A 20,450-nucleotide genomic window follows, 5' to 3' on the forward strand; every position below is an offset into this window, starting at 1 on the left:
TAAAAGAAGTTGGAACTTGAAATAGCCTAATGCCTTATTTCAGTCAGTAGGGTGTCCTGTACTATGGCCTAATTTAGGACATTTTAGTTTAGTTATTGTTGACCAAATAAAGTGGTCTTAGATTTCTTATCTTCTGGATTAAAATAGCTTTTATTGAGGAGGAAAGACCCCAACCTACAAATTTGTTACTTCTAATTAAATATATACATACAAATATTTAAATTGCAGACTGTAGTATTTCATAGGTTAGAAAAGAGAACAGTAATAACAAAATCATGAAAAATGCAGTCATCCCTCCATATCCATGGGGGATTGGTTCCAGGATACCCGATAGATACCAAAATCTGAGGGTGGTCAAATCCCTCATATAATATGGCGTAGTATTTATATATAACCTATGGACATCCTCCTATGTACTTTAAATCATGTCTAGATTACTTATAATACCTAAACAATGTAAATGCTATAAAAATAGTTGTTTTGGAGTATTTTATTTATATTATTATTATTATTTTTAATTTTTAAATATTTCAGATCTCCAGTTGGTTGAACGTGTGCATGTAGAACCCACAGACACAGAGGGTGGGCTACATTATGTAGCATAAGTAGACCTTTACCATCTTATTGAACGACTGTAATTCAACTACAATTTAGTGAGTGGAAAGGAAAACTGATTTTCTTTATCATTTGTTTGTTCAGTTTCAATAAATGTTTACTGAACCACTACTATGTTTAAGATGTTAGAATGTGGTTTTTGAATGTTTGTGGTTATAATAGTTTTTTTTTAACGGAGTTACCATTTATACAATTATTTATGACTCCTGATATTTTCCTAAGTTTTCCCTGAGATAGGTGGGGGTAAAGGCAGGTTAGGATTTTTTTTTTTTTTCTGAACCTGGTTATTTTTGTGAGCAGTGAGCATCAAGGAGCTGACAGAGGAGGGCACCTGTATTCAACGACGCTTAGTGAGGATAGGGTCAGAGGATTAATGTGATACTTAATGCAGGAAAGGAGAGAGATAGCACAGCTGTGAAATTTTCAGAAGGAGTTGGGTCAAAAGAGAGTAACTGACACTGTCAGGGCATATATGGCCCTGAAGCCTTGAAATGTTATATGTTCCAAAGTAAGCTTTTATCTTAGGTCTTGCACTATACTAGTCATTTTGTCAAGCAATTAAAATTTTTGTCACCATTATATTTAGGATTCTCACTGTTACAAAACTTGTCCTAAATTGCAAAGAAGTCCAAAATAAGAAGAATATCAGGAGTGGGTATGGTGGGGTTCAGGGGAGAACACATGCATACCAGATCTTCTACCAAAGAATTGCCATAGACTTAAAACTTATGCTTTAAATTGTGAAATCTAAGTCATATTCAATATACAAGTTGTCAAAAAGCATATTTCTCCATCATAATAGAAAACAAAAATAAAGAAAAACATGAGTCATTTGGCATCCCTCAACTGATGTTGCTTTTTCATCATGACAGTTGAAAGCTGGTTGATATCAGTCCTTCTCATTTGCTGATGTCACTCCTGCTTTTACTCTGGATTTCTTGATGGACACATTTCTTGCTCCACATCAGTCATATGATATTTTGGACAAGGACTATTACAGTCTGAATCTTTGAAGGTGTTATTTTAACTACTTGAAATTGATGCCATAATAATGTCTAGAACATTTTCTGGCATGTTGAAAGCATTCATGTTTGTTGACTCAGTGAAAAAAGATTCTCTTTTTTCCTCTCTGGAAAACTTGTGGGGACTCTGCCTGCCTCTCCTAAAGCACCAGGCATTCGTTCTCCCTCTGCTCTATTTTTCCCCTTCACTATTTCTCCTCTCTCCTACTTTGGAATTCTCTTGAGAGTTGGAGATGTGATACAAGTGATCAGTGTCCCAAGAATGGGAAATAGTGATTCAGACCTCTGGATAATTATACATAGATGGCACTCTGCCCTTTGTTTTATGTAGCCTGAGACTCTACTGTTTTTTTTTAAATTGCTTTAATGGTGTAAACAGTTGTTTTAATAATGAATTTAATTTTGTCTAGTTTCAAGAAAAGTTAGTATTTTGTCTTGATCATTGAGATATAGGCAAATGAAACAGGTGAGTTTAGTTTAGTTTCTTGGATTAAATGCAAAATTTGTTAAATTCATCCGTAATTACAGAAATTTACTTTTTCTCACTAAGATCAAGGATAGATTTTAAAGCTAGTTAAATATTTAGCTTAAAAGGTTTAGTTTTACTATGAATATTATCTAAAGTGATAGCAAAAAAGTCTTCCATTAATATAAATGTTTTCACTGCTGTATTAATAAGGTTGCTTATTTTTACATGTTCTGCCAGAGCAAAAACAAAAATATGAGTTAAAAATTTTTCATAGAGTCAGTATTCTAAACATATACCTCATTATAGTATGATCATATTTTCACTAGACTCTTTATATCTCATGTTTGGGGGTGCTATTATAGAATCTCAAAGAGCATTTTTTTTGCTACATTATTTAGGAAAAGCATGTTATTAGATATCTTATTAAATAATTCTAATAAAATGTGGCAATTTATTAAAAATATGGAATATGTACAAGATAGAATCCAAGTAACTTATAGTGCAAAATATGCTATAAAGTGGTCTGCACACTAGAAAAAAATTATAAATGAAGAAAACAAGGATTAATGGGAAAGAGAAAGGGGCTCATATGATTCTTCCTCTTCCCCCTCCCCACTTTCATCTACCAATAGGCAGAGTGTATCATATGAAAGAAAGTTCCCCTCCCTACAATATGAGCTCCACAGCTGCCTGCATTTCCATCAATTACAGATTCATTTGTTTAACAAGTTCAATACCTCTGGGAAATTACCACCTGGAAGATTTTATTCCTTCCAGTTTATAAACCAAAGGCACCTGCTTCAAACGTTGCAGAACCCAGATAGAATATAATTAAAGTTTTAAGCTAAAAGAAGCAACTGGGGAGGGATTCCTGACCTTAACACTATCAAGAGTCTCTCTCTGAATTTTGGCCTTTAGCTCTTGCTTACATGTTCAATTTTATCAGCTCAACAGGTAGAATTTAATTATATGAACTCCCAGGTCTGAGTGTATTCCTTTTAATAAAACAGAGGCACTTTTAATCCCTACAAAGTATACACTGTTGACTTACTGAACAGTCTGCCCAAAATATGTGCCATTCTTTTGCCTAATATGTTACAGGCCTAAATTTATCAGTCAGTATTCCATGCAAGACACATAATTGTGATGGTAGTGATAGATTGTCAATGCCTGTGATGTTTGGTTGAGATTGCTATGATTCCTTCCCCTAGAGCTTATAGTCTAGCAGGGAGATTATACATGAAATGTCTCATTACATAAGTATTTAACTACTGGAGTATAAAGAACCATGATGCAAAGAGTATGGACCCATAACTGACTTAGTTATTCCATCTAAACGGTTTCAAGTTACTTGCCCTGATTACTTCAAAGAGATGAGATGGACTTCTATGCAGGTTTATGTATGCTTATAAGGAGCTTCAATGTCCCATTCTCTTCTTTGAATATTGCTACACTCAGGGTACATTGAGAAAGTATTATATTAATACTAAATCAATGCTGCTCAACATCTATCAAAGTTCTTGTTGACAGAAATTTAAGGAAGATTGACTTTAAAAATATGCCATTCATCTTCCTTCAGGTACTCTGTCTCTGGATAAAACCAGTACAATAGGGAGCTGCCTGTGTGAACTTTATTTTATTGCTCCTGTACCCTGTAGAGTTTGTATTGACTTGCACTTTGACACAATGACATTAACTTAGGTTGAAGGATATTGCGGGAAGCAGCCTGACGAAATGCATTGCTGCGCATACCATAAGGGTGTTGTGCATTACATTTACACCTTGTTCTCCAAGAGAACCTATGGAGAAACTTCCTGCAGGGGTCAACACACAAGTATTTGTGTCTTTTTCCTTAGCAACCAGTTTGTATTTATCTTATGGTCTATGTGAATTAAGTAACTAATGCTTTCTGGATGCTAGAAAGTTAAAGTTTATGGCTCATGTCCAGCAAGTATATAATATATTAATGCACGCATTAAAAATTAACCTCTCTCCTTTTTGTCTTTATCTTTCTCTTATTTCATTTCTCCCATCTTAAATTTGCCTTATCTTGCTGTGTGATACATATTAAAACATTTCTGTAACAAAGAGGGGTATAAAATATAAATCTCATAAAGAGCTAAGCAATTGGCCTAACAGAATTTATTGAAAAACTTTTATTCTGCACGAATCCATGATGTCTTTATTACATATTTAATTTTTTACATATACTAAGCTCTGTTTTGGGGCAGTTTCTTTTCTTTTTTATTTTCTTTCTTTCTTTTTTTTTTTTTTTGCTCATTCATAATACTACATTGACTCAGAAATTCCACTGCCTGACATTCATCCTAAGAAAATAATTAAGGATCATCACAAAGATTTGACTACATAATACTTATTGTGTCACTTTTTTGCAGTAGTGAAAATTGGAAAACAATCTAAACTTCTAAATATAGAAGATAAATTGAGCAAATTGAGGTGCAGTAATATAATCAAATACTTATGTGATAAGATATTGTAGTTTATTGATATGTTCAAATTTATTAAGAGCAATAAAACAACGAGTGTGTACATCTGATTATATTTATGTAAATATGTATTGAAGTGAGATTCTTTGCTTAATTGCTTAGGAAGCATATAACCGCTTTTCAGTAGTATCTAAAGCACAACACTAGAGCACCTTCCTACAAAGACTGGTGGAATGTTTTTCTCTCCTTGAGGCCCTTCTTCAGAGATATTTCCAGGAACACCTTTGGCTGTTTTCTCATGTCCAAAGGACCTGTTCTGGTTTTCTTAGCCATGTTGCAAGAGCCAGAATTCAGAAGCTCTCCCTTGAGGCTGAATGACTGCACATTACCACTGAGTGCCAGTTGCTCCATAATAAGTCACCATACCCCTTAGATTTCTAACAAGACTGGAAGTGAATATTGCCCTTGTAATTTATTGGTATGAAAAGTGTTTAGTGTCCTTTCTGCCAATACACATTTCTGTCCAGTGCCACCCCACTCCTTAGGGTGTGAGGGAAAAATATATTTTCTTTTGTTTTTTCCTTGACCAAAGATACTCAACACCAAGATTGCTTATACTCTAAAACTTAATGGTTGTTGCAGTGTTCACTCATAGCCCTGCTTTCCAAGGTAAATCTACAGTGACTTAGTCCAGAGCATTTTTGAAGTTGTCACAAACTGACGGTAGAATCAGCTCAGAGGACTTAGTCCAGCTCCCAGTTCCTCTCTCTCAGAATAAATATTTCTTTCAGTGGAAACATCCACTTTATTTTGCACACACATACACAGAAAAAGGTTTGAAATGGTGTATACCACAATGAAATTGTTGTGTGATTTTTTTAATCTTAATTTTGCTTATCTATAGTTTAAAATTTTTCTACATGATTATGTGTTACAAAAGTGTCTTAGTAATCTGAGTCTCATGCACTTTTTATTAAAATTTTAAAATCTTTTTGTTTTAGAAACTTTCAAACATATGGAAAATGGAGACCATAATAGTGCAGAGTGAACTTGTGTACCCATCACTCACAGCCAACAATCAACACTTTTTATTTTTTTATTACTCACTATTACCCATAGCATTTTGTTTTGCTGAAGTATTTTAAGGCAAATCTTAGATATTATGTCATTTTACCTATAAATACTTTCATATTCATTTCTCACTGCAAAGTCATTTTTTAACATACTCATTGTGCCATTGTCTTAACTGATTGAATTAATAGCAATTGCTTTGTGTTCTCCCCAGTTTATGTTCACATTTGCATGACTGTCTCTCAATAATGTATTTTTTTACACTTGGCTTATTCAAACCAGGAAGCAAACATGCGTTACATATTTTCTTTATGTCTCTTATGTCCCTCTTCTTCTTCACCCTTTTTATTTATTGATTTATTAGAACGCTGATCATTTGTCTTTTAGAATGTCCAACATTTTTAAATTTGGTTGATTGTTTTCTTCTTCTGTTGTTCAGTTTGTTTTCATTTATTTATTCCATGTATTTCCAATAAACTGGTTGTTAGAATATAAATGTTTGATTACAGTCAGCTTCTTTTTATTTATTTATTTATTGATTTATTTATTATTATTATACTTTAGGTTTTAGGGTACATGCGCGCAATGTGCAGGTTAGTTACATATGTATACATGTGCCATGCTGGTGCGCTGCACCCACTAACTCGTCATCTAGCATTAGGTATATCTCCCAGTGCTATCCCTCCCCCCTCCCCCCACCCCACAACAGTCCCCAGAGTGTGATGTTCCCCTTCCTGTGTCCATGTGTTCTCATTGTTCAATTCCCACCTATGAGTGAGAATATGCGGTGTTTGGTTTTTTGTTCTTGCGATAGTTTACTGAGAATGATGATTTCTGATTTCATCCATATCCCTACAAAGGACATGAACTCATCATTTTTTGTAATGGAATACAGTTAGCTTCTTTTAAGACAAAAATAATTCATAGTCATTGGCATCAATTGTTATTGTATTTCATTATTAGGAGATAGTGCCTAACTTTTGGTGATGCTAGAGCTGGTCATTGAGTGTATCTTGGCACTCTACACATATACTTACTTTTTATAAAAGTAGAACATGCACATGGTTAAAATATGCATTTGCACAGAGGTCTTATATGGCTCCAGCCTCCTTGTTCTCTGCTCCACCCTGCACTATTCCCAGTTCCAAATTTAACGATTTTCATTTTTAGTTCTTATGGTCATTATGTTTAGCCTTCCAATAAGATGCTTATACTCTTCTTTCTTGATTGGTGAACTCTTGGACATAGTCTATCCTAGACATACTCCATCCAGGAGGTGAATAGCAAGGACTTGTTTATACTGCTTCTTCATCTTATCTTGCCCATATTCCTAATACTGTTTTATTATTTTCAGTTTATCTGTTTCTTGTGTGTTACTGTGAAAAAAATCATTTCACTTATTATCCTTGTTTTATGAATTTCAGACAGAGTTGCTCATTCTCCACCTTGAAAAATGAAGATACTAGCTTTTTATTGTTTCCTCTACCTGTCCTTCTTTACTTGGAGTTTCTTCATTTTTCACCTTCCTCATCTGATGAGGAGAAATGCCATTTTCCTTGAAATGGACTAGCACTTGCTTCAGGTAGAAAGTGCAGTGCCCCCAGTCAGCTGTGGAACAGCACCTTTAAGGCTGTGGAACAAGGTAAAGATAGCTAGGGAAGGAGGGCTGTCCCAGACAACTTTATGGACTGAACCCTCTCTGAAGAAGGGTCAACTTCGGATCTCAACCTCACTCTCAGCCTGGGTCCTTTCTGAGGAGACCAGGGAAGACTGTATTCAAACTCAGATCCCTAGAGCATTTGGATGTCAGCATAGTGAGGTTTTTGGTCACAGTTGCATTTATTTATTTATTTCTATGTACTTCTCTTTCATTGCTATGGATACAGTAGCAGTCTATTCGGGAATTTGATGCTAGTTAGCTATTCTGGGGGCTTGCTTAAAATTCGATGGGAAAAAATACTAACTGATTTTTTTTGAAAAAGCATTAGAAAGAAATGACAATTTTACCTTGTAGAGATAGAAAATATCTTCTTAACAATACTGAAACCCAAGATGCCATGAAACTAAAATGTATTTCAGTCCTTAAATAATGAAAAATGTCTAATAATATATAAAAATAACACATGACAGAGGTTTAAAATTCTTAATACTTAAAATTATTCTCCCACATCATAAGCAAAAGATGAATAACAAGCAGAACAAAAACAACAAAAGATAAGAAGAGAAAATACTTGATAGAAGAAATGCAATGGTCCTAAAATTCTAAAATTCAGACTTTTCTAGATACATGTAAAAATGATGTTTAAACTACCATAAAATTGAATTAGAGATTAACATCTCCCTAGAAAAATAAGAAAACAGCATAATTTTATAATGTTAATTAACCCACAAACAATCATTACAATAAAATGCACCTAAATATGACTCACCTTGGGAAAGTTAAGCATGTAGAAATAATTTGTTGCTATACCAGCCTTTTCTATAAGGATATATTCTGCTTTTCTGTGTTTTGGATAAAATAAAGCCCACAGTGATTTTAACAAGAAAAATATTCATTGAAAAGGAAAAGAAAAAAAAAGCAAGAAGAAGAAAGAAGAAAATATAATGCTTAACGCTGTTTCTCTACACAGAATGTCCTTCTGAGCTTCCTCACCTCAGTAAATTACTACATGGCGTTTCCTGAACTAATAGTAATAATTAAACTGTATTCTCACTTGTCTTTTAAATTTAAATTGATAATTGTGCTGGAAGCTCAGAAAAAAGATCATTAGTATATTCCACAGCAGAAACCGAAGATAAACTGTTCCTTAGCTGATATTAAATGTATTGTTACATACAACTAAGAATGCTTTTTTAGTCTGGAATGTGTATACATTAGAAGCGTGTTATATTTTGTTGGGCATCGCAGCTTGGCTGTGCTTGGAAAGAGATATAATTTCAGTTTGATATCTGGCTTGACTGCATTTGCCTGAGGAACAGATAGTTGATTGATTGATAGATCGATTGATAGATAAAGTTCCCAAGCAAATTGTCATTGGATTGTCAGCATTTTAACAGCCTTTTGTTTTTCCTTTGCTTTTCCTCAGTGTTCCTAAGTGTTTATGGTGGTAAGCATTTTATTATTTACACATGCAGTAAAAAATTGATGTTCTGACTTCCTCTAACTGCCACGCCCCACCTTGTCCTTCATAATTTTTTTAATACAGAATAACCATGAAAGATTCAAGAATACGGAGATAAAATCAGGCAAGAAAATCATGGCATGATATGGTTATAATACTGAAACTGAATCTGTACAGAAGTGTTTGAATTCTAACCAGGAAGGTCGCAGCCTCTACCAATATCCAGAATGAAAGTTTTAAAAAATATTTCTCTATTTTGACTGGTGGTTTTTATTAAATCATCAGTTTGTGGGTAGAACATAACAAAAATACCTGTTCTTTTTATTTTTAGCATTTATCATATTTTGCAAGGATATCCCATCTATCTGTTCACAGGTGTACAACCTCTCTCTTTTACTGTAAATGAACTCCATAATGGGAGGGTTTAAGCCTGTTGTATGTACCCCTGAATTTATAACACTTGACACATAAAGGTGTTTATTAAATACTGACTAATAAAGAAATAAGAGGAAATCCTACTAGTAATTGTGTGTGAAGGTTAGCGTCTGTTACCAGCTACTGAATGTCATTTGTTAACTAATCCTTCCCATTTTGATTGCAGAGAAACTGACTGGGAGATATCAGAGATCAAGTCCTGCTAAACTTTCTGTCACTTCATTCTAACAGCTTGCTAGCAGGAGGAAGGTGGGTTCTTGCATCTGAATGAGAAGTAGAACAAGAAAGAAATTGGAATTTGGGGCAGAAAATTGGAATTTATTTAAACAAAATCTATCGTATAAAAAAGGTTATATTAAAAACAGGAAAAGGTTTTACATTTCTAGTATGCTGAAAGAGGCTATAGTAAAAAAAGTAATAAAGCAACTATATGATTCGAAAAGTATAAAAATATTTTTATTATAGTTAAGATATGAATATTTATTAGCAATAATTATTTTAATGTTTTCTAAGACATTCCAAGATATGGATGCACCATTTGGCTTAGAGAATCAATATTGAGCACACATTTACTTAAAAGTCAAATTTACGATTTAAAAAATAGAACTAATGACCTCGAACATTATAGAGTGATTTTTGTTGAAGATACGATAAGACCTCATTAATTCATATTCTACATAATTTGGAATTTGTGATTGTTTGCCAAGGCTGACATTTCCTTTTGCATTATCTTGAAGAAAGTTTTAACTGAATAGATGAATAGTTTAAAGAAGATGGTTGAAGATATTTAACCTTTATAAAAGAGACAACATAATTTAGAAGGCTTTAGAACATTGTATGCAAATAGATGCTTTTATTTATGAATTGATTTTTGTCTATTAATTAAAGCAAGCTTAGAATAATTTGTTTTTACAAATATAGTTTTAGTTACTCTAGTATACATATAATAATTCCAAATAATTATTAAAGATAGTACACTGGAGGTGCTTATTATTCATTTATTTACTAAACAAGTATTTACTGAGGGGTAATCATGTACGAAGACAGACATTATCCCTCATATTGTGGAGTTTTTGGTCTAGTGCAATGTTTTAGAAACTTGTTTGATTGCACGGCTCTCATAGCAGAAATATTTGACAATGCGCTATTGATATATGTATATTTACCTATAAATAACATGCATGTACTATTTTACTAACATATGAAGCACATTAAAAAACTAATTTAAGAATAAATCATGACAGGGTAAGATAAAAGGAAACATGAATTAAAGTTTTAGTAATAAATTTTCAGGTGTATTTCCTGGGTCGCCTTGCTACCCACGTAGGAAGCTCTGCCTAGTAAATGAGATAGGCATTGAATCAGTAGAGAGAAAAATGTTTATATACTTATAAATAAAATAAATTCTATAAAAAGTATAGTGATGAGAGAGAGAAAAAAAAAGGCGAGAAAGAGAAAGGAGACACAAATTATATAGTGAGGTTGAAAGATCTTCTGAGGAGGTGCCATTTGAACTATGTCTGAATTAACCAAAAGAAGTATGGTGGGAAGAGCATTCCAGGGAGAGAGTACATCATGCTCAGAGTTCCTGTGGTGGGAAAGAGTTTGGTACATTTGAGGAGCTGAAAGAAGGCCCATATGGCTGGAGTGTACTAAGAGGATCTGTGGCAAAAATCTAGGTTGAAAAGTCAGGGAGGGCCTGTGCTAAGAAATTTGGATTTTTTTTTTTTTCTGATTTCACTGACAAACAATTCAAAGATTTTAAGCAGGGAATTGCCATAATCTGATTTACATTTTAGAAATACATATTGGTGACACTGAGGTTTTGACCTTGAGAAACTCAGTGGTTGTTGCTATACTTATTGAGATGGGAATGATTGGGGGTGAAATATGTTGGGGGAATGGAGTTGTATTTTGGACATGTTATATTTGAGATGTATTTGTTAGGCTAATGTTAGCTGCCATAGCAACTAAACCCCAAATTTCAGTGGTTTACCAAAATAGAAGTTTGGTTTCCTGATTAGCAGCTGGCTTTTGTAAATATATGGATTCAAGGATTCAAGTTCTTTCTACCCTGAGTTTCCCCAGGCACTGAGGGAACAAAGCCCTCTGAATCCAGTGGGTAGAAGAGGAAAGAGAATGTGGAGAATGCACACTTGCTTCTTATTCTTGGAGCAGAATGACACATATATTCCATTTATATTTTGTTGGGGGAAAATCGGTCATATGGTCCCACCAAGATGCAAAAGGGTAACCATCATTTTACTCGCTACTTTTAAGAGATCAACTTTTTAATATTCTACATATGAGTAAGACAGGCAGTATTTGTCTTTTTGTGCCTGTATTAGTTCACTTTACCTAATGTCTCACAAGGCAGTGAGGTAGAGGGTTAGGGGAGTTTGTGGAAATGTTGGCCAAAGAATATAAAATTCCCATTAGAGAGAAGGAATAAGTTCAAGAGATCTTATTGTATAACATGTTGACTATAGTTAACAACAATATATTGTGTTCTTGAAAAATGCTGAAAGTGGATGTTAAATGTTCTCACCACAAAATTGATAATGGTGAGATAGTGCATATAACAGTAGTGAGATTTAGTCATTTTACAATGTATATATACTTCAAAACATCACGTTGTACATGATAAATACGTACAATTTTATCTGTCAAATTTAAAAATAAAATAAGATGCAAAAGAATCTGGGAAATATCATCCCCTCACAGCAAGAGTAGCCACTTTCCAGAAGAAACTCTGAACTGGGAAAGAAGCTTTCATTTTTGGTCAATGGCTATGCATTGCCACAGGCATCTATTAAATGTTCCACAGGATACATTAAGTAAAAAGTTGACTATAGAAATGTGTATCTCAAGACAGTGGTCTACTCTGATTATAAAAATGTAATTTCTTGTGATAGTTTACTGAGAATGATGATTTCCAATTTCATCCATGTCCCTACAAAGGACATGAACTCATCATTTTTTATGGCTGCATAGTATTCCATGGTGTATATGTGTCACATTTTCTTAATCCAGTCTATCATTGTTGGACATTTGAGTTGGTTCCAAGTCTTTGCTATTGTGAATAATGCTGCAATAAACATACGTGTGCATGTGTCTTTATAGCAGCATGATTTATAGTCCTGCTAGATGACGAGTTAGTAGGTGCAGTGCACCAGCATGGCACATGTATACATATGTAACTAACCTGCACATTGTGCACATGTACCCTAAAACTTAAAGTATAATAATAATAAATAAATAAATAAATAATAAAATAAAATAAAATAATGTAATTTTCATCTGTGTGTCTTTGTAGAAAGATTAGAAGAGATGTCTTACTAGAACTAAGCCCCAGAACACACTGACATTGGTGGTCAGATAAGGATTATACAATGAAAACTGAAAATGTCATCAGGGATGCAGAAGAAAACAATCAAGAGTTGGTGGCATCATAGGAACTATGAGAATTTTTTCGGAAACATCTAAAATTCTCACTAGTTCAAGTTTTTATTGAATATTGAATTGATATTTTTCTGTCACAATTTGTCTAAATAGACATACTTTCTATATACTATGAAATACAGTTTTCTGACTGCTGTACAAACTACCTTTTAAATTTTTCTTTTTCTTTTTCTTTTTGTTTTTTGGGACAGAATCTCACTCTATCACCCAAGCTTCAGTGAACTGGTACAACTTCCACTCACTGAAACCTCTGCCTCCTGGGTTCAAGCGATTCTCATGCCTCAGTCTCCCTGGTAGCTGGGATTACACGTGTGCACCACCACACCTGGCTAATTTTTGTATTTTTAGTAGAGATGGGGTTTCGCCATTTTGCCCAGGCTGGTCTCAAACTCCTGGACTCAAGCAATCCACTCGCCTTGGCCTCCCAAGGCGCCCCCTCAAAGGCGTGAGCCACCTCGCCTGGCCATAACATTTTATCTTTTAAAAAGAGCTTTAGCATTTATTGTAAAGCAATAAGCATGACATTTTTAAATTTTAATTTTAAAATTAACATTTTAGTTTTTAGTATTGTAAAAAATTCTCTTGATTTTAGTTATAAATTTCTGCCCAAATTTATGAGATTTGGGGACTAACAAGTCAATTCATAAGCTAATGTAATCTGTAGTGACATAGAGAAAAATAAAAAAAAACTTTATTAAAGCATCACTTCAATTTAATATTGTAAAATGCCAATACTTTAATTTGTTAAAATATGGATTATATTGAGATAAATTTAGAGCAGAGGTTGGCAAACTCTAGCTTGTGGGTCAAATCCAGTCTGACACCTGTCTGTGTACAGCTGTCAAGATAAGAATAATATTTACATTTTAAAATATTTTTAAAAAATCAAAGGAATAATGATATTTTTGACACATAAATATATATAAAACTCCAACTTCAGTCTTAATAAATAAAATTTTATTTGGAACACAGATACTTCATCCTTTTATGTAATGTACATAGCTACTTTTATGTTACAGCAACAGAGTTAGCAATTGAGACAGAGCCCTGCAAAGTCTAAGATATTTACTATTTAGCCCTTTATGGAAAAGAAAATGCCAACCCTTCATTTAGAGTATAGAAAGGAGGACAACTAGCATTTAAGATGATATTTGCAATGCACTGAAAACAGAGACAAACACAGAGCAAGCATTTAATGTGTTACTTTTTCATCTTTTCCCCCATTATTTTTCAGGTTATGAAGTCAGTTCAGGAGAATTTAAAATATTCAGAGTACATTCATACTGTTAAACTCAAATACAATTACTTATTAGAATAGTTTTATATATTTGAATTTATACTGGAATCAGTTTTTTTGTTAAAGATCTTCAATATACATTAGTTAAAGTGTTTTAAGTCAGATTGTTGTAAATGTATAAGTTAACTGTAACAGGTATTTAATAGCAATATTATATAAAGGTGGCATATTTAGTTCATTGAATTTTCTTTGCAATTTACTGTTTTTGAAAATCCACGTGTTTGAAGTAAATAGGGAATATAAACTTTGTCTTGTATCTGTTTTTATTTAATATTTAGAACTGTGGTATGGTGATTAGGTTAGTTGAATATCTATTCAGTTAAATAAATCAAGTATAAATTCTTATGTTGTTAAACGTAATAGACCAAGTACATAAAATAATCATTATCCATATCATAAATTCAGAAACTATGTATTTTAATTTTTTATATTCTTCGTTCAACAACAAAAAAAGTGTTTCAGTTTGTATAATGCAACTGGTGGTTAGATTAAAATTTTCAAATTGAATCAAAGATCCATTTTTGACAAAACATTTGATCAGGTTTTTCCATTTAGATGGAAATTAATATGATTTCTGCCTATTTAAATTTCCTATAAATTTATGTTACTATAAAGTATAAGACCAGGGGTTTAGAAATTTGAATCTAATTATTACCTTCTAATTAAAAATCATTGCTATCCCAGCAATCATATACATTTTTTTCTCTTCCTATTTTTTCTTCCCATTTCTGCATTTCTCAATTTCTAGTATTGCTTCTATCCCTAATTACTTTGAGATAAATATTTTTTCATAGTATGAAAAGCACTATTTAAAATACCATACAAGTGTAAAAGTGTAAACAAAATAAATCTCGGTGGGAGGAGCCAAGATGGCCGAATAGGAACAGCTCCGGTCTACAGCTCCCAGCGCGAGCGACGCAGAAGACGGGTGATTTCTGCATTTCCATCTGAGGTACCCTGTTCATCTCACTAGGGAGTGCCAGACAGTGGGCGCAGGTCAGTGGGTGAGCGCACCGTGCGCCAGCCGAAGCAGGGGCGAGGCATTGCCTCACTCGGGAAGCGCAAGGGGTCAGGGAGTTCCCTTTCCAGGGGTGACAGACAGCACCTGGAAAATCGGGCCACTCCCACCCGAATACTGTGCTTTTCCGACGGGCACCCGAATACTGTGCTTTTCCGATGGGCTTAGGAAACGGTGCCTCAGGAGAGTATACCCCGCACCTGGCTCAGAGGGTCCTATGCCCACGGAGTCTCGCTGATTGCTAGCACAGCAGTCTGAGATCAAACAGCAAGTCGGCAGCGAGGCTGGGGGAGGGGCGCCCGCCATTGCCCAGGCTCGCTTAGGTAAACAAAGCAGCCTGGAAGCTTGAACTGGGTGGAGCCCACCACAGCTCAAGGAGGCCTGCCTGCCTCTGTAGGCGCCACCTCTGGGGGCAGGGCAAAGACAAACAAAAAGACAGCAGTAACCTCTGCAGACATAAGTGTCCCTGTCTGACAGCTTTGAGGAGAGCAGTGGTTCTCCCAGCACACAGCTGGAGATCTGAGAACGGGCTGACTGCCTCCTCAAGTGGGTCCCTGACCCCTGACCCCCGAGCAGCCTAACTGGGAGGCACCCCCCAGCAGGGGCAGACTGACACCTCACATGGCCGGCCAGGTACTCCAACAGACCTGCAGCTGAGGGTCCTGTCTGTTAGAAGGAAAACTAACAGAAAGGACATCCACACCAAAAACTCATCTGTACATCACCATCATCAAAGACCAAAAGTAGATAAAACCACAAAGATGGGGAAAAAACAGAGCAGAAAAACTGGAAACTCTAAAAAGCAGAGTACCTCTCCTCCTCCAAAGGAACGCAGTTCCTCACCAGCAACGGAACAAAGCTGGACGGAGAATGACTTTGACGAGCTGAGAGAAGAAGGCTTCAGATGATCAAATTACTCCGAGCTACGGGAGGATATTCAAACCAAAGGCAAAGAAGTTGAAAACTTTGAAAAAAATTTAGAAGAATGTATAACTAGAATAACCAATACAGAGAAGTGCTTAAAGGAGCTGATGGAGCTGAAAACCAAGGCTAGAGAACTACGTGAAGAATGCAGAAGCCTCAGGAGCCGATGCAATCAAATGGAAGAAAGGGTATCAGCCCTGGAAGATGAAATAAATGAAATGAAGCGAGAAGGGAAGTTTAGAGAAAAAAGAATAAAAAGAAATGAGCAAAGCCTCCAAGAAATGTGGGACTATGTGAAAAGACCAAATCTATATCTGATTGGTGTACCTGAAAGTGACGGGGAGAATGGAAACAAGTTGGAAAACACTCTGCAGGATATTATCCAGGAGAACTTCCCCAATCTAGCAAGGCAGGCCAACATTCAGATTCAGGAAATACAGAGAACGCCACAAAGATACTCCTCGAGAAGAGCAACTCCAAGACACATGATTGTCAGATTCACCAAAGTTGAAATGAAGGAAAAAATGTTAAGGGCAGCCAGAGAGAAAGGTCTGGTTACCATCAAAGGGAAGCCCATCAGACTAACAGCGGATATCTCGGCAGAAACCCTACAAGCCGGAAGAGAGTGGGTGCCAATATTCAACATTCTTAAAGAAAAGAATTTTCAACCCAGAATTTCATATCCTGCCAAACTAAGCTTCATAAGTGAAGGAGAAATAAAATACTTTACAGACAAGCAAATGCTGAGAGATTTTGTCACCACCAGGCCTCCCCTAAAAGAGCTCCTGAAGGAAGCGCTAAACATGGAAAGGCACAACCAGTACCAGCCACTCCAAAATCATACCGAAATGTAAAGACCATCGAGACTAGGAAGAGACTGCATCAACTAACGAGCAAAATAACCAGCTAACATCATAATGACAGGATCAGATTCACACATAACAATATTAACTTTAAATGTAAATGGACTAAATGCTCCAATTAAAAGACACAGACTGGCAAATTGGATAAAGACTCAAGACCCATCAGTGTGCTGGTTTCAGGAAACCCATCTCACATGCAGAGACACACATAGGCTCAGAATAAAAGGATGGAGGAAGATCTACCAAGCAAATGGAAAACAAAACAAAAAAAGGCAGGGGTTGCAATCCTAGTCTCTGATAAAACAGACTTTAAACCAACAAAGATCAAAAGAGACAAAGAAGGCCATTACATAATGGTAAAGGGATTAATTCAACAAGAAGAGCTAACTATCCTAAATATATATGCACCCAATACGGGGGCACCCAGATTCATAAAGCGTGTCCTGAGTGACCTACAAAGAGACTTAGACTCCCACACATTAATAATGGGAGACTTTAACACCCCACTGTCAACATTAGACAGATCAACGAGACAGAAAGTCAACAACGATACCCAGGAATTGAACTCAGCTCTGCACTAAGTGGACTTAATAGACCTCTACAGAACTCTCCACCCCAAATCAACAGAATATACATTTTTTTCAGCACCACACCACACCTATACCAAAATTGACCATATACTTGGAAGTAAAGCTCTCCTCAATAAATGTAAAAGAACAGAAATTATAACAAACTATCTCTCAGATCACAGTGCAATCAAGCTAGAACTCAGGATTAAGAATCTCACTCAAAACCGCTCAACTACATGGAAACTGAACAACCTGCTCCTGAATGACTACTGGGTACATAACGAAATGAAGGCAGAAATAAAGATGTTCTTTGAAACCAACGAGAACCAAGACACAACATACCAGAATCTCTGGGATGCATTCAAATCAGTGTGTAGAGGGAAATTTATAGCACTAAATGCCCACAAGAGAAAGCAGGAAAGATCCAAAATTGACACCTTAACATCACAGTTAAAAGAAGTAGAAAAGCAAGAGCAAACACATTCAAAAGCTAGCAGAAGGCAAGAAATAACTAAAATCAGAGCAGTACTGAAGGAAATAGAGACACAAAAAACCCTTCAAAAAATAAATGAATCCAGGAGCTGGTTTTTTGAAAGGATCAACAAAATCGATAGACCGCTAGCAAAATTAATAAAGAAAAAAAGAGAGAAGAATCAAATAGATGCAATAAAAAATGATAAAGGGGATATCACCACCGATCCCACAGAAATACAAACTACCATCAGAGAATATTACAAACACCTCTACGCAAATAAACTAGAAAATCTAGAAGAAATGGATAAATTCCTCAACACATACACCCTCCCAAGACTAAACCAGGAAGAAGTTGAATCTCTGAATAGACCAATAACAGGAGCTGAAATTGTGGCAATAATCAATAGCTTACCAACCAAAAAAAGTCCAGGACCAGATGGGTTCACAGCCGAATTCTACCAGAGGTACAAGGAGGAGCTGGTACCATTCCTTCTGAAACTATTCCAATCAATAGAAAAAGAGGGAATCCTCCCTAACTCATTTTATGAGGCCAGCATCATCCTGATACCAAAGCCTGGCAGAGACACAACCAAAAAAGAGAATTTTAGACCAATATCCTTGATGAACATTGATGCAAAAATCCTCAATAAAATACTGGCAAACAGAATCCAGCAGCACATCAAGAAGCTTATCCACCATGATCAAGTGGGCTTCATCCCTGGGATGCAAGGCTGGTTCAATATACGCAAATCAATAAATGTAATCCAGCATATAAACAGAACCAAAGACAAAAACCACATGATTATCTCAATAGATGCAGAAAAGGCCTTTGACAAAATTCAACAACTCTTCATGCTAAAAACTATCAATAAATTAGGTATTGATGGGACGTATCTCAAAATAATAAGAGCTATTTATGACAAACCCACAGCCAATATCATACTGAATGGGCAAAACCTGGAAGCATTCCCTTTGAAAACTGGCACAAGACAGGGATGCCCTCTCTCACCACTTCTATTCAACATAGTGTTGGAAGTTCTGGCCAGGGGAATTAGGCAAGAGAAGGAAATCAAGGGTATTCAATTAGGAAAAGAGGAAGTCAAATTGTCCCTGTTTGCAGATGACATGATAGTATATCTAGAAAACCCCATTGTCTCAGCCCAAAATCTCCTTAAGCTGATAAGCAACTTCAGCAAAGTCTCAGGATACAAAATCAATGTATAAAAATCACAAGCATTCTTATACATCAATAACAGACAAACAGAGAGCCAAATCATGAGTGAACTCCCATTCACAATTGCTTCAAACAGAATAAAATACCTAGGAATCCAACTTACAAGGGATGTGAAGGACCTCTTCAAGGAGAACTACAAACCACTGCTCAAGGAAATAAAAGAGGATACAAACAAATGGAAGAACATTCCATGCTCATGGGTAGGAAGAATCAATATCATGAAAATGGCCATCCTTCCCAAGGTAATTTACAGATTCAATGCCATCCCCATCAAGTTACCAATGACTTTCTTCACAGAATTGGAAAAAACTACTTTAAAGTTCATATGGAACCAAAAAAGAGCCCGCATCGCCAAGTCAATCCTAAGCCAAAAGAACAAAGCTGGAGGCATCACACTAACCGACTTCAAACTATACTACAAGGCTACGGTAACCAAAACAGCATGGTACTGGTACCAAAACAGAGATATAGATCAATGGAACAGAACAGAGCCATCAGAAATAATGCCACATATCTACAACTATCTGATCTTTGACAAACCTGAGAAAAACAAGAAATGGGGAAAGGATTCCCTATTTAATAAATGGTGCTAGGGAAACTGGTTAGCCATATGTAGAAAGCTGAAACTGGATCCCTTCCTTACACCTTATACAAAAATCAATTCAAGATGGATTAAAGACTTAAACGTTAGACCTAAAACCATAAAAACCCTAGAAGAAAACCTAGGCATTACCATTCAGGACATAGGCATGGGCAAGGACTTCATGTCTAAAACACCAAAAGCAATGGCAACAAAAGCCAAAATTGACAAATGGGATCTAATTAAACTCAAGAGCTTCTGCACAGCAAAGGAAACTACCATCAGAGTGAACAGGCAACCTACAAAATGGGAGAAAATTTTCGCAACCTACTCATCTGACAAAGGGCTAATATCCAGAATCTACAATGAACTCCAACAAATTTACAAGAAAAAAACAAACAACCCCATCAAAAAGTGGGTGAAGGACATGAACAGACACTTCTCAAAAGAAGACATTTATGCAGCCAAAAAACACATGAAAAAATGCTCACCATCACTGGCCATGAGAGAAATGCAAATCAAAACCACAATGAGATACCATCTCACACCAGTTAGAATGGCAATCATTAAAAAGTCAGGAAACAACAGGTGCTGGAGAGGATGTGGAGAAATAGGAACACTTTTACACTGTTGGTGGGACTGTAAACTAGTTCAACCATTGTGGAAGTCAGTGTGGCGATTCCTCAGGGATCTAGAGCTAGAAATTCCATTTGACCCAGCCATCCCATTACTGGGTGTATACCCAAAGGACTGTAAATCATGCTGCTGTAAAGACACATGCACACGTGTGTTTATTGCAGCATTATTCACAATAGCAAAGACTTGGAACCAACCCAAATGTCCAACAA

General features: G+C 35.7%; 1 protein-coding gene across 5 annotated transcripts in view; it reads left to right on the plus strand.

Moving 5' to 3' along the window:
• The window catches only part of GRIK2 (glutamate ionotropic receptor kainate type subunit 2), a 1,201,011-nt gene that overhangs the window by 319,261 nt on the left and 861,300 nt on the right, over positions 1–20,450 (plus strand). For all 5 annotated transcript variants that reach the window (XM_054557912.2, XM_063724917.1, XM_063724918.1 and 2 more), the window contains exon 5: positions 9,348–9,430. The gene's annotated coding sequence lies outside the window, so the exon portion shown is untranslated. The remainder of the gene's footprint in view (positions 1–9,347; positions 9,431–20,450) is intronic.

Source organism: Pongo abelii, chromosome 5 (assembly GCF_028885655.2).
Source record: "Pongo abelii isolate AG06213 chromosome 5, NHGRI_mPonAbe1-v2.0_pri, whole genome shotgun sequence".
Lineage (NCBI taxonomy): Eukaryota > Metazoa > Chordata > Mammalia > Primates > Hominidae > Pongo > Pongo abelii.